We start from the raw sequence: 15,230 nt of genomic DNA on the forward strand, positions 1-15,230 counted from the left end.
ATAATTTATTTCAACAAATTTTAATTTAAAAAAAATATTTTTGAAAAAAAAAATGAATAGTACCCGTGGTACTGTTCACGCTGGTGGCTGGTGTGCGCGTGCGCATGGGAGCCAGGCCAAATTTTTCCAAAAAAATTTTTTGAGCAATTTTTCAAACCAAAACAATTTTCTAATTAATTTTTAACATGTTTTACACAAAATGAAGCATATATAAAATTTAATAGCATAGAAAACAAAAAAAAATAACCTAAAAATTGCTAAAATTCACATAAAATCAATATGCTTCATAAAAACATCAAAACCATCCAATTATTCAAACATATCAAATAATCCAATTTTAAACATGTTCATGCATGAAAATAAATATTACCAAAGTCTCAGAGGCCAGTTGTTGGAAAAAGCTTATGCAGGATCTTTATTTATTTTCATGTATCTCTAATATTAAACAAATTAATACGAGATAGCCTAAAACATGTTTCTAAAATTGAATTCAAAGAGAAACAAAGAATAGAATACTTACAGTATACGCAGCGGAATTAAAGAGTCATTCCTTCAGTTTCTCTAACTCTTGTATCATCTCTGTCGCAGAGTATTATCAAGAAACTGAATCGAACTTCTATTTTCTTCACAATCTTCCAATGTATCCTTAGAACCACCTAGACTAGTGTGGGCAATTCTCAACAGAAGAGATAGATATAGAGAGAAGAAGAGAAAATAACAAAGAGGCTTAGAAAAGGACTTGTGTTTAGAGAGAATATAAAACTATTAGAAAATCTGACTTGTGACTTATCAAACTTATGTTTTGACTTCTCTCTAAGCACTCCTTTTATAGACTCAATTAGACCATTTAATTTAATTAGAAAAATCAATAAAATAACAGCCATTTTGAAACCCTAGGTCGAAATTATCATGGGCTATAGGCCAGTGAAATTTCCCATTTGATTATAAGCCCGTTGGACTTAAAATCAAGGTTTGTGTTATTTTCTATTGATTTAATTTATTAAATAATTTATCAAATTAATTATTTATAATTTGAACCTTGATTTAAATTTATTTATTAATTTAGATACCAATTTATCTTAATTAATAAATCTGCCATAATTTCTCTTTTCTTCTCAAAATTACACAACTCTGTGAAACTATCCAAAATTGACCTGGTCAACTTTGATAATTCTAATTGATAATTAAATCAATTAATTAAGACTATCTAGATGATTTTATCCAAGGTACAATGGGGACCATGGGCTTATGAAATCAAGCTCCAATAAGTTATTATAAATCTAACAAATAAATTTACTAACTTATTAATTCCTCGTGAATCCACTATAGACTTGGAATTGCACTCTTGAATTCATAGAACGCTCTATAACAAATATAGATACGCTATTAATTATCCATTGTTACAACCATAATTGTCACTCAATCCTCTATAGACGGTCTACAATGAGATAGGACTAAAATACCGTTTTACCCCTCATTGTATTTTATCCTTAAAACACTTAGTTCCTTGTAAATGATATTTCAGTAAATTAATTTAATTACTGAAATGAGATCTCTATCATTTAACACCTTGAACCAAACTAAAAGGAAACCATCGTTTCACTTCTTCATCAGAAGCTATAGATGTTCATATCTATAATTAACACTCCCACTCAATTATACTACCGAGTTCCCAAGATGTAAGTATGGGCTAGTCCGTAGGGTAAGCTGGTAACGAACAAGTCAAAGAACTCAAATAATACAATCAGTTAGAATACTAACCACTCAGAATTGAGAATGAATTGACCTATGGTCAACTATATGATATGAATAGAATAGATAATAACGGTATGTTTACTTATCTTATCAACTATCAATATCGGTCCTGTCCGATGTAACATATACATCCGATGTTATCTACTTTGCTAATGTTCTGGAAAGAACATAACACTGTAATGTGTAAGTAGATCATACCGTAGATTGGCAAGTCAGTGTAAATCCAGTGCACTGACTAATCTTAGAACTAACTTATTTTGAACATATAATCATATTTATATTCCACTGTGATTACGTCACTATAAATAAGATTAGCTATATGCTCGGGATTTAATAGAAGTTTATATTAAACAAATAATCATGAAAATAGAACATGTGAGCAAAGTGATTGACCAAGTCAAAAAATGATTTCTATTCTTTTATTGATAATAAAATCAGATTACAAAGAATTTGGGTTTTAATTACGGAATAAAACCCTAACAGGTCACCCCTCAAAGCAATCCAAGAAGACCGAGGTGGTCCCCCTGACCCAGGTACCATTAGACCCAAGTTAGGCTGCTGAGCCCGCTGCGCCCTCTGAGGTCGTGCCTCCCCTGGTAGCTCAACCGAGTCAAGTCCAAGCTCCCATACGAGATTGCTTCCTGTCAATTTCAACTTATTTGCCCGAGTTTGTTTTTGACAACGCTGCTAGAACCCCTAGAGTCAATCTTGGTTCTGATGCTTTGACCCGCGTGAGTCAAAGTTTCAGCAACCTTGGGGCATATCAGTGGGAATTTCTGATCTCCTATCGAGATGCCAACACTTTTTTCAACAAGAGTGGGGAGTTGTTTTACTTGGTTAGTCATTTTTTCCTAGCCCCCTTCTTTTGTGCTCACTCTAATTTGTGCCTTGCTGACCTTGACCCTTTTATTATTATTTTTGTAGGCATTCATATCCTTTGTTCAGCACAATTTCTTGCTAAATAGCGAGGTTATGGCGACCAAAGCACTTGCCCAGGAGGCCCAAGATGCCCAACTAAGGCTCGACGATGACCTCAAAAAAGCTCGTTTGGAAGTTGAAGCAAAGGATGCAGAGGTCAAAAGGATTCCCGAGCTTGAGTCCAAGCTGGAGGCGACCTTGAAGGAGGTCGAGGCCAGAGACTCCGAGATCAAGCAACTTCGGGAACTAAACGCCAAGCTAGAATAAGAGAAGAAGATGACCTTTGAGGTTATTGAGGGTGAGAAGGCTCGTCTTCTTGAGGAGTTCAAGACCAAAAAAGATCACGCCGTAGACATGGTGATGTATCAGATTTGGGCTAACAACCCCGACCTTGATACCAACTTCCTTGCTAGCCTGGAAACCGAATTTGTTGCTAAATAGCAAGTTCGGCACGAGGAAGAAGAGGCCAAGCTCATGGTTGAGGAGACGGTGGAGGCTTCTGGGTTTATGGCTGAGGGGGCAACTAATCCTTGAAGTCCAAATCATGGGCTGCGACCCATTATAATTTCTGTACTTATATTTTTGTGCCCTTGGGGCAAAGACAATTTACAGATTAATTCTGAGCTATTTTAATTATCTTATGACTGTTTATATTTTAATAGTAGTTTTTATGATTTCAACTTTTTGGCTCTGTTATCCCTCAAAAATCTAAGGATGACGTGGCGAATGAGAAAGAGGCACGTGGCATCACAAATCAGGGAAAAACGATGAAGTATTGAAAAAAAACCGATGAGCAAAAAAGATAGGTCCAGGACCTATAGGGAAGTTGACCAGGCCTAAACCACCTAGGGGTGGTCGGCTTGGCCCTAGCCCTAGGGGTGGTCAGCCTGAGATGTTCAAAACCCCCTTAGGGGTAGTTGACTTGGCCCTAACCCCTAAGGGTGGTCGGCCCGGCCCTAATCCCTAGGGGTGGTCGGCCCAAGCATGCCCAAGAACCCCTCGGGGTGGTCGACCCACCCTATCCTCCATAGGGTGGTCGGCCTACACTCCTAAAAATAGGTCAAACTCATGCTCGTTCAAAATGAAATCAATAGGCCTAGCACCTAGAAGATCAACATGCCTAGCACCTAAAAGATCACGGGCCTAGCACCCAAGCTCTAAAGGGTCGTCGAGCCTAGCACCTAAGTCCCATAGACCAATCTAGATTTAGCATTTTCCCAGAGGTTTCAATTGTGCATTGTCTACCACGATCCAGAGAAACAACGAGAAGACCCATGACCTCATAATCATGGGGAGGTGGACACGTATCTCCACTACCTAATAATCGTGTACCAAACCATGATCCCAATACTACTGATCGTGTAACAGCCCCTGGTACTATAAATAAAGGACCCAGGGCTTCATTGAAGGAGATCTAAGGAATATTTGGAGAAAAACTCTAGCAAATTAGTAACGAGTGAATACTTTTGTTCATCAGTGTAATTGTCTATCGAGCGATTCAATACTAAAAGCTAAGTGGATTAGGTTATTACTGTTCATCAGAATAGGGCTGAACCACTATAAAATTTCTATGTGTTTGTTTAAGATATTGGTACTCTATCGTTTATTATATTTATTTCATTCAAAAGATGTCGTATAATGTACATACGACCATTGGCCAATTTCAAAGGTCAACAAGCTCGAAAGTTGTTTTGCACATTGTCTACCTTTAACTTTTTGCCTTAATACTATGCATCATATTTCTGGGTTGAAATATTTCAAGCATGTTATTATCAAGGACATATTTTTATACTAGTTTATTTGTACAAATATACATTGGGTTTAGATTTGAATTTCAATACATTTATGCCTAGTTTATTCAAAATGCCCATGTTCGACTTTGTTATTGTCAAGGTTGAACTTTACTTTTACCACGTATTTAAAAAAAAAATACTCAAATGGTATGTAACCTCGTTAGTCTAGTTATATTTTGCTTTTCCAGTTACTTTTCCTCATCCTCGAGTATGGCCTCGAGGTTGCAAGGTCGAAACTTATTCGCAAAAATTTCCATCCCTAGTTTTTATTTAAGGTTTTTAGTTGGTTTATCTAGAATTCCAACTTTTAACTGTGTCGATTAGGTCTTTCTGGTTTGTTCCAGACTTATTTAGTTTGCGTGTTTGGTTAATGATCCATACACTTATTGTTTTCTTCATGTCAGGTTAATAATCCAAATATTGCTATTAGAGGTAATTTTTATGTATGTTATATTTTTTCGAGCCTATGGTATGATTGTATACCACTTATGCCCCCTTAGTATCCAAAGATTGTGATCTTAGGTTATTGAATTTTGAGGATTTGCAAAAAAGTATAACAATAAAAATACAACATATGAATGAAATTTAGTATTTTATTGATAAAAAGCAAAAATCAAATACACGCTTGGTTAAAACGAATAAACATCATTCCTACATTACTGATAATAAGGTCGAAGATGTTCATCGTTCCAGGCTCACGGAACCAATCCTCCATTCAACTTCGCTAGCTTATAAACTCCCGGTCGAATAATGGACTCGATCTAATAGGGTCCCTCCCAATTAGGCCCAAGTACTCCAGCAGATGGGTCTCGTGTGGCCAGAAACACGCGTCTTAACACCAAGTCTCCCAATCCAAATTTCCTATCTCGGACCTTCTTGTTAAAATATCTCATTGCCCTTTGCTGGTATGTACCTTTTTTTTAACTGGGATTCATCTCGTCTTTCTTCAATGAGGTTTAGACTTTCTTCGAGCTAGGATTGGTTCGAGGTTTTGTCATATGCGTCGCGCCTTATGGTTGGGATTTCGACCTCGATGGGCAACATGGCCCGCACCCACAAGCTTAGGAGAAAGGGGTATGCCCCGTCGAGGTTCTTTTCGTTGTTCTATATGCCCACAGGACTTGAGGCAGCTCCCCTGGCCATCTCCCCTTTGCTTCTTCTAGCCTTTTCATCATAGAAATTTTTAAAGTCTTGTTCACTGCTTCGACCTGGCCATTTGCTTGAGGATGGGCCACATAGGAAAAGCTTTTTATTATCCCATTATTTTTTGCAAAAGTGTGTAAACAAATCACTGTTGAACTGGATCCCATTATCCAACACAATCTTCCTGGGCATCCCATATCTACAGATGATATTTTTCAATATGAAAACTAGGACTTCCTTCAAGGTGATGGTTGCTAAGGGTTCGACTTCGGTCCATTTTGTGAAATAGTCGACAACGACTATAGCATATTTTACTCCACCCTTTCCAGTTGGCAAGTAGCCTATGAGGTCGATTCCCCATATCGCGAATGGCCATGGGGAGCTCATCATGGTAAGCTCAGTGGGTGGATCTCGTGGTATCGAAGTGAACCGTTGACACTTATCACAGCGTTTGACGTACTCGAATGAGTCTGCCTTGACCGTTGGCCAGAATTATCCTTGCCTAATCACCTTTTTTGACAGGCTATGCCCCCCGATGTTGTCTCCATCAAATCCTTCATGGATTTCTTCCAAAATCTTCTTTCCTTCGGGGGGAGTTACACACCTAAGTAGTGGCATAGAGTATCCCCTTATGTACAATTTTCCTTCCAAAATGGTGTATCTTGGTATTTTGTACATAAGCTTTCTAGCTTTAATCTGGTCTTCTAGGAGACTTCTGGTTTTGAGGTAGTCAATTATTGAGGTCATCCAGGTGGGTAGCAAGTCAATCATGTTTACATTTTCTTCCTCAGGCTTGGTTATGCTCGGGGTCGGTAGGAATTCTCCTGGAACCACGTTGAGTGTGCCAGCTTCGTTGGTCATGGCGAGCCTGGCTAATGCATCTGCATTCAAATTTTGTTCCTGGGAAACTTGTTCTGTAGCGCAGAACTCAAACCCCTCAAATGCTGCCTTAACTTTTTCCAGGTACACTGCTATTTTTATGCAACGAGCTTGATATTCGCCCAGGACCTAGTTAACGACCAATTGAGAGTCACTATAGCAGTGGATGGCCTTTTCTTTGAGCTCAGTGGCTATCCGAAGACCTGCTAACAACGCCTCGTACTCAGCCTCGTTATTTGATGCCTCAAAACCAAACCTTAGTGCCGAGTGGAAGTGATTTCCTGTCAGGATGAGTAGAATGATTCATGCCCTCAATCCATTTCCATTAGAGGACCCATCATCGTAAAGTCTCCACAACTCACGGTCTGGGGTTACAACTTCCTCATTGGAGATCCTTGTACGCTCGACGATGAAATCTGACAAAGCTTGTCCTTTGATCGTTGTTTTAGGATGATAGGTAATCTCGAACTCTCTGAGCTCGACAACCCATTTCAAAAATCTCCCGGATGCTTCGAGCTTGGACAATACTTGTCTTAACAGCTGATCAGTTAACACATGGATAGAATGTGCTTTGAAATAGGGTCAAAACTTTTGAGATGCGTGCATTAGGCTCAAAGCCAGTTTCTCCATCAATGGGTATCTCGATTTTGCCCCCAATAACCTCTTGCTAACGTAGTATATGGTTTTTTGTATTTTCTTATCCTCCCGAACAAGTACTGCACTAATCGCATGCTCAGTTGTGGCCAGATATAAGTAAAAGACTTCCCCTACGATTGGCTTTGACAAGATCAGTGGTTCGGCGAGGTGTTTCTTAAGGTTCTGAAATGCAAGTTCACACTCATCCGACCATTCAAAATTCTTGCCCCCTCTCAAAAGAATAAAGAATGGTAGACACAGATCTGTAGATTTCGAGATAAACCTCCTTAAGGCTGCCATTTGTCCAGTTAGGCTCTGGACATCTTTATGTTTTTTAGGTGAGGGCATGTCAGTTAATGCTTTGATCTTGTCAGGATTAGCCTCTATACCCCGAGCATTCACTATAAATCCCATAAACTTACCCGAGGATACTTCGAATGAGCATTATTGTAGGTTGAGTCTCATATTGTATTTTCGAAGCACTGTAAAACATTCGGCGAGATCGTCTACATGGTTACAGTTATGTTTGGACTTGACTAATATATCGTCCACATAAACTTTCATGTTATTCCCTATCTTCTCAGCGAACATTATATTCACCAACCTTTGGTATGTCGCTCCTGCATTCTTGAGCTCGAAAGGCATTACGTTGTAGGAGTACAAGCCCTTATCAGTCACGAAGCTTGTATGTTCTTGGTTGGGCCTGCAATGGATTCGACGAGCTGGTCAATTCGAGGCAAGGGAAAGCAATCCTTGGGGCATGCCTTGTTGAGGTCCGAAGAGTCAATGCAGGTTCGCCACTTGCCGTTGGGCTTCGGGACCAGCACAGAGTTGGCTATCCAATTAGGATAGAATGCATCTCGGATAAACCAATTTGCTTTTAACCTTTCGACCTCCTCTTTCAGGGCTTTCTTTCTATCGTCGTCTAGGATCCTCCTTTTTTGTTGCTTCGGAGGGAAGCTTTTATCTATGTTGAGTGCATGGATCGTAATACTCGGACTAATCCCTACCATATCTGAGTACGGCCATGCAAACACATCCTGGTTTTCTTTCCAAAAGCAAGTTAATTGTTATTTTGCACTTTCAGAATGATTTTTCCCTATTTTTACCACCCTCGTGGTATCTTTCTCATCGAGCATCACTTCTTCGAGCTCCTCCATTGGTTCGAGATCGACCCTTTCTTCAACCCTAGGGTCGATCTCTTCTTCTATTTCGAAGACAGATTTGTTCATCTCCCAAATAACTACAAGTGCTTGTGCACTTGTTTGGTTATTTCCTCTCATGGAAATTTTATAGCATTCCCGTGCGGTGAGCTGGTCTCCCTTTAGCGTCCCAATGCCACTAAACGTTGGGAACTTGATGGCCAAATGCCTAACAGATGACACTGCCCCCAGCCCAATCAGGGTTGGTCTCCCGAGCAGTACGTTGTAGGCCAATGGGGTGTCCACCACTACGAACTCCATCATCTTGGTCACCGAGACTGGATAGTCTCCCAAGGTTTCGGGGAGCTCGATGGATCCCGCGTTGTCAATCCCTTCTCCTAAAAATCTATACAACATTGTTGCACAGGCTTTCAAATCTCGAAGTATGAGTCCCATCGTTTCTAGAGTGGCCTTATAAAGGATATTGACAGTGCTCCCATTATCTATCAAGACTATGTGCACGCTTTTGTTGGAAAGCTGAAGTGTGATGACCAGAGGATCGTTATGGGGAAATTGAACATGTGAGGCATCTTCTTCTGTAAAAGTAATGGGTTGAGATTCAACCCTTTGTTGCCTTGGAGCTCATGGTTCAGGCTCGTAGGGAGAACTATCTCCAGTCTTAAGCTTGTTCACGTATCTCTTATGGGCATTTCTGCTCGATCTAGCAAGGTGCGGTCCCCTAGAGATGGTTACCACATCATCCCCATCTATCAGGGGAGGTCGATCATCCTCCCTTGCTCGGGAATTGTTATTCTGTTGGGCAGGTTGAGCAGATGCTACACTCTGTTCAGACTATGCTTAATTCATATTCTGATTTCTTATATACTGTCTGAAATATCCTCTTGAGATCAAGCCTTCGATCTCGTCTTTCAATTTTTGACACTCATCAGCGGTATGTCCAACGTCCCAATGGAACCTACTTTATTTATTGGTGTCTCTCTTTGATGCATTGGGTCAAGTTATCCAAATGGGACCTTATTCTCATTTGCAAGAAAGATATTTTCCTGAGTCTCATTGAGCTCGTTGTAAACCGTATAAACGGAGAAATACTTGTCTCCCTTCTTATTTTTCCCCATGTTTGCCTCTGAGTTATTCCTGTCATTTTTCTTCCTTTTTGAAGGGTTATCTCCTGAGGGTCAAGACGTTGATGGGGTAGCTGAGGTCGAGGTTGAGTTAACATTTGTGGTTGTAGTTATAATGGGCTGAGGGGTCAGTTTTAATGCTGACCTCGCCTCCTCTACATTGACGAATCTCTGAGCCCTTTTATTGAACTCGGTTATTATTCTTATTGGTTTTCTCTGCATATCATCCCAAAGAGGACATCCTGGTAATATACCAGCTTGAATAACCATAAGATGACCATTGCCATCGACATTACGAGCTCGCGCCACCTCTATGTTAAACCTCGCCAGGTAACTTTTTAAGAAATCTCCCAGCTGTTGTCTGACATTGGTCAAGGTTGAGGCCTTAGGCTTGATGCTTACCATGGCTTTGAATTGCTTTTTAAATTCCTTCGCTAATTGATCCCAAGACGAGATTGAATGTCTTCTGAATTTTTTGAACCAGTTTTTTGTTGGTCCTATCAAAGTAGTTGGAAATAACATACACTTGAGTTCGTAGCCAACATTGCTGGCTCCCATGATGGTATTAAATGTGCTCAGGTGGCTATACTGGTCTGAGTTCCTGTCAAATTGAGCTACGTGGGGTAACTTTAACCCGTGAGGGAATGGCGTGTTTGAAATATGTGGAGCAAAAGGCTCGAGCTCCTCATCGGAATCATCAGCCTTGTCCTTGTTCCTTTCTTCCTGAAGAAGTCTCAACGCTCTTTCAAGCTGGTTAATTCTCTCATGGAAAAAATCAACTAGAGGATGAGCTTGTGCTTGGGATAGCTGGTTATTTTTTATAAAAACTCTAGCTCCCTATCCGAGCATAGGGTTATACTGGTTCCCATATAATAGTTGCACAGGTTCCTTTCGACTATTCAAATGATTGCGTAAATCAGGGTTCGAAGGATTGGCTTGCCCCTGGTTCTGGTTCAGATGATCTCGAAGATCAGGATTATTTCCATAATTCCCAGTATTCTTGGGTTTGATATTTTATATGCTTACAGACCTAGTGAGGTCTAAGCTCCCACTCACAAAACTAACGTTTCGTTCTGGTTGATGGGCTTGATAGTTATGAGGTGGATCTTCCACCAGACCTCTTGCTCTAGTTTTTTGTGATCTTATCATGTGGATTCCCGCTGGTTGGGCAGCCCTATGTCCGCGGGCCATCTCTTGCACACCCTCGTGTCCGGGTCGAGTTCAACGATTCCTTTCTCGGCTGCCACTTTGAGATGGCCTTTGTGGTGCATGCTCCCCTGCCCAGTTCCTATGATGAGCTGGTTGGGGTGCCTCTCAAAGTGGTGATGGGTGTCTTATAGGAGATGGTGGATGCCTTATAGGAAATGGTGGTGGCCTCCCATTATTGGGCATGGAAGGCCCAGAATTGGCCTGAACTAGTTCCGGGTTATTCCTGACAGATTTAGGGTTAGAGCTCCGAGTTGCTGGGGGAGCTCGGTATTCCCTATTCCTGTAGTAACCTCCACAGTTGGGTTGCCAGAAGTATTGGCTTGAGTATTCCTTCCAAGGCATCCATCGCCAGTGTTTGCCCTGGGCCTTGGTTACGCCTGCTGAGCCCCTTGTTCAGCCCTCCTAGCGGTCGTACTCCCACGGGAACGTCCTTTGGGCCTTCGGGGTGGTACCTGGACCTCAGTGGTCTGCCTTTCCAATTCTTCATTGCGCCTTGTGGCGTCTACCAATTACTGACACAGTTGGCGATTCTCTAGTTCCACGATGGGAATGTCCCTCTCAGGATTATAATAGAGGTCCTCATAGGGCTTGGGAGCAAGCGACCCATGGGAGTCAGATGTTGCACTCCCATCGTCTGGGTCGTGGTTTGTCATTGGTTGCTTCCCAGGCCTCCGAGGGTAATCTTCAGTGTGAGGAGTTTGCTCCTCAGGTATTTGGGGAAATGGTTGCCCACCAGCTTCTAGGTTGTTCGCGGTGGCCATTAGTAATGTAGGAGGTTTCTGATTAAACAATCCAAAGATTTGCTTAATGCTCTCAATGAAAGCACCAAACTGGTGACGTCGTTTTTCATTAACTTAAATCTAAAGAGCACTAAACAAAGATTCAGAAAATAAGAAAAGAACAACAGGATTTTTATCTGGTTCAGCAGTTAAAATCTGCATAGTCCACGAGTCAATATTATTGATTCGTGATACTCTCTCAAAGCTTTTTCATAGCAATTCAACAAAGTATTCTCAGTACAAGATTGTGTGTCAGTCCAAATGAAAAATACCAGGCTATTTATAGGCTTGGTTAGGAGAATATATTCCCCTAATTCAAGGAAGTTACAACTGATTATTATAATATGAAATTAATGTAATTAAATACATAATATCCCATGATAATTGGGATTTAATTATTAGATAACAACAAATCCCTAGAGAATATGGATCTCCTAACAACTGTTGTATGGAAAACACATTTTTGACCTTGACTGCCAGGTTAATACGCTTTTGAGATTGACATACATTCGAGCTTGTTATTTCGGTCAGCCCCTCCTCAGCTGGTGGTTTCATCGAACTCAAGCTTCGGAGACCAATATCTTCGAGCATGCAACTAAGGCTCAAATACCATCCATATGCGTCAGAGAAGATTCTTTCTTTTGAGCTTGAAGCTTAAGCTCGAATCTTTTAAACTTGTGCTCGATCACCAACAAGAACAAGTCAAGAATCATGCACATTTGTACAAGTGTTCAGCCACTGCTTGTTATTTTCGAGCTTACGCTTTTTGAGCCTACATTTCGAGGCTAATTTATTCATCCTCAAAATTTGGGTGTAACAACAAGGCACAAAACCCAACATTCCCAATAATGCAAAGCACAAACAATGGAAAAGAGCTCTTGTTCATAAACAATCCTTTTTTTTCGAGCATCATTCAACTTCTCACTGAAATATTCAATTGGTATTGCATCTTGGGAAAGGATTCCCCTAATGCCCATCATAGAGGAGTCCATCTCAACCTCAAAGACTTTATCAAAGTTGGGAAAGGCGAGGGCCAAAGCATTACTTAATTTGTCTTTAATGGCAGCAAAACAATCATCTTGTAACATCCCCTAAAGAAACTTGCTAGTGTGCAAGTAGTTAGTAAGGGACGCCATTAAAGTACTACTTTTTTTTTTTATAAAACTTATGTAGAACTTAGCAAGGCCATGAAAGCTCTAAACCTCATGAACAAAAGTAGGAATTGGCCAATCTTGGATAGTTTTGATTTTATTTTGATCTAAATGGATTCCATAAACACCAATAATAAAGCCAAGAAATAATAAGCAATCAACCATAAACTCACATTTCTTTAAGTTGATTATCTTGCAACACCTTGATTACCTGGCAGAGGTGATCTAAGTGTTTGACCTTTGCTTTACTAATGAGCAAAATTTCTTTGAAATAAGGAACAACAAATTTACCCATAAATGGCTTAAGAATTTCATTCATAAGTTTCATTAATGTACTTGGGGCATTACTCAAACCAAAAGGCATCACCGTCCACTCATAGATTCTTTCTTGAATCTTAAAAGTCGTCTTCAATTCATCACCAGGTTGAATGCAGATTTGTTGTTACCCTCATGATTATTACTGGCTGAGCTGGTGCTACTGTGCTGGGCGCGGTCCCAACGGGCTGTATAGGTATGCTGCTCACACCTGCCATTGCTGATTCTGCCTCCTTGAGGTTAATCCATTCTTGAGCTCGAGATAAAAATTCATCTGTATTTTTTAATCCCATTCTTGGAGGTCTTTCCACAGTTCTCCTCCTGCGATGATTCCATCTCGCATAGCCATGAGCTTGGATCTGTCGTTAGCATCTCTGGCCCAAGATGCAACATTGGTGAATTTATTTATGTAAGCCTTGAGAGACTCACCCAGTTGTTGCTTTATATTTTCCAAGGAGCTGGCTTCCACTCATTTTTCTTTGGCAATCCAGAACTGTTTCTTGAAGTTTGAGGGCAGCTGATTCCATGAGATGATTGATTGTCTCTTGAAATTATCGAACTGCATTTTGGTCACACCTGTTAAGGTGGCTGGGTACAAATAACAACAAAGATCAATACCTACATTATAGGCTCGGATCAGGATGTCAAAAGTTCTGATGTGATTAGATGGATCAGTGGTTCAGTCGTATGTCACCATTAGTGGCATCTTAAACCCCTGTGGTTAAGGAGTTGCGGCAGTGTGAGGAGCAAAAGGTTTGAGCTCCTCGTAAGAATCATAGTCCTCATTCTTATTTTCTGCTAGAAGGAGTCTCATTTGCTCTTCCATTAGCGCGAGTCATTCCTAGGTTAGATCCCTCACTATCGGGTTATTGGGAAACTCATTATTAGCTCCCACCCCGGACTGCGCGTTATCTAGGTTATTGTCCCTCCAAGCTTGAGCTCGGTTATTTGGGACATTCCTATCCTCACGCCTCACAGTAGGATTATCCCTTGGTTGATTATTATTGGGGGAGAGTGAGATGTGAACCACCTCAAAATTTAAAATCTACATAAAAAATGGATTGACACAGAGTAAATAAAGATTGAGAAATAATGCAAACCCAAGTTGGTGAATGATATTCTTCAACTTTGATGAACCTTCCAATCCTTTGTAGAACCACTACTTTGAGCAAATCCTTAGAACAAAGCAAAACAACAAATCCAAGACTTATACACGTTTCTTAATGTTGTCCAAATACTCTATTTCCTAGGCACCATTGATGTTTAAGGCCTTTTCTCAGAGGAAATGAGGATTGAGATTGAATAAGTCTTAAACTCACAAAGCCAATCACTTTCTTTATGAGTTTGTGGAGAAAACTTAACATTCTTGGAGCTAGAGAGAGAGGTTAGAGAGAGATTGGAGAGGGTGATCAAGTCTTCCAAAACTCTATTTTGAGCCTTATATAGAGTAGACACCATCATTAGGTCTAACCAATAGGATTATACTTGTAAAACACGTCATTTGGAACTAATTTACATAAGTTGTACGGACTCTGTAGGCGACGCGTCACCTCGCCTGCTAAGGGTTTTTGAAACCCTAAGCATCAGGCAATGCTACGCCACTTAGGTGGAGATGCACTGCCACTCTCTCTATTTTTGGACCCCTCCAAAGGTCCTAAAAATGCTTCAAATGCTACCAAACTTTTGGGGGACCTTTAGATACCTTCACGCATCACTTTGGACCCAAAAACACATTTTTAATGTGCCTACAATTGAAACTCAAATTTCATATCTTCACTATGTGAAATTCACTAAGTGTTTATATTTAGCTTGTATTTTAACACTTATCTTTTGTATTTAACCAATCATAACATTCCCCCACTTGGTTAAATACAAGCCTTATTCTCTACATAAATAATTTTTGGTGCATAAAATAAAGTACCTTTAGGTTTGAACTTTACCTTAGTGAGAATACCACAAAGTCCTATCAAAATCATTAGTTTTTTAAAAGCTTGAACCAAGTATTCCATATGATAAAACCATTGATACCTCACATACCTCCACCACATCTTTTGTTTTCCCACTTTCTCGCTTAGCACTATCACGGCCATGTGCTCATCTCTTCATGAACTTTCCGAGGAGAAACTTCAACTCCCATGAGAGGTGACACCGCCTGTAACGTCCTGGATAACCAAGACCGTTACACTGTGTACTTTAATAAGTGCCAGACTTGCTAATCAAGTCCATTAGTTATAAACGTGTACCTAAGGTTAATGACAAGGGTTTGGTTAAAAAATTTGGAGGAAAGGAACAGTCATTTTATTAAAACGTTAAGTTCGTACATGGGATCCCAAAATAAACATTTACAAAGTTGTTTATAGTTCCAAAA

General features: G+C 40.2%; 1 protein-coding gene across 1 annotated transcript in view; it reads right to left on the reverse strand.

Annotated features, from left to right (window-relative positions):
• The window catches only part of LOC133814449 (eukaryotic translation initiation factor 5B-like), a 51,631-nt gene that overhangs the window by 23,200 nt on the left and 13,201 nt on the right, over positions 1-15,230 (reverse strand). The window lies entirely within an intron of this gene.

This window comes from Humulus lupulus, chromosome 2 (genome assembly GCF_963169125.1).
Source record: "Humulus lupulus chromosome 2, drHumLupu1.1, whole genome shotgun sequence".
NCBI classification, from domain to species: domain Eukaryota; kingdom Viridiplantae; phylum Streptophyta; class Magnoliopsida; order Rosales; family Cannabaceae; genus Humulus; species Humulus lupulus.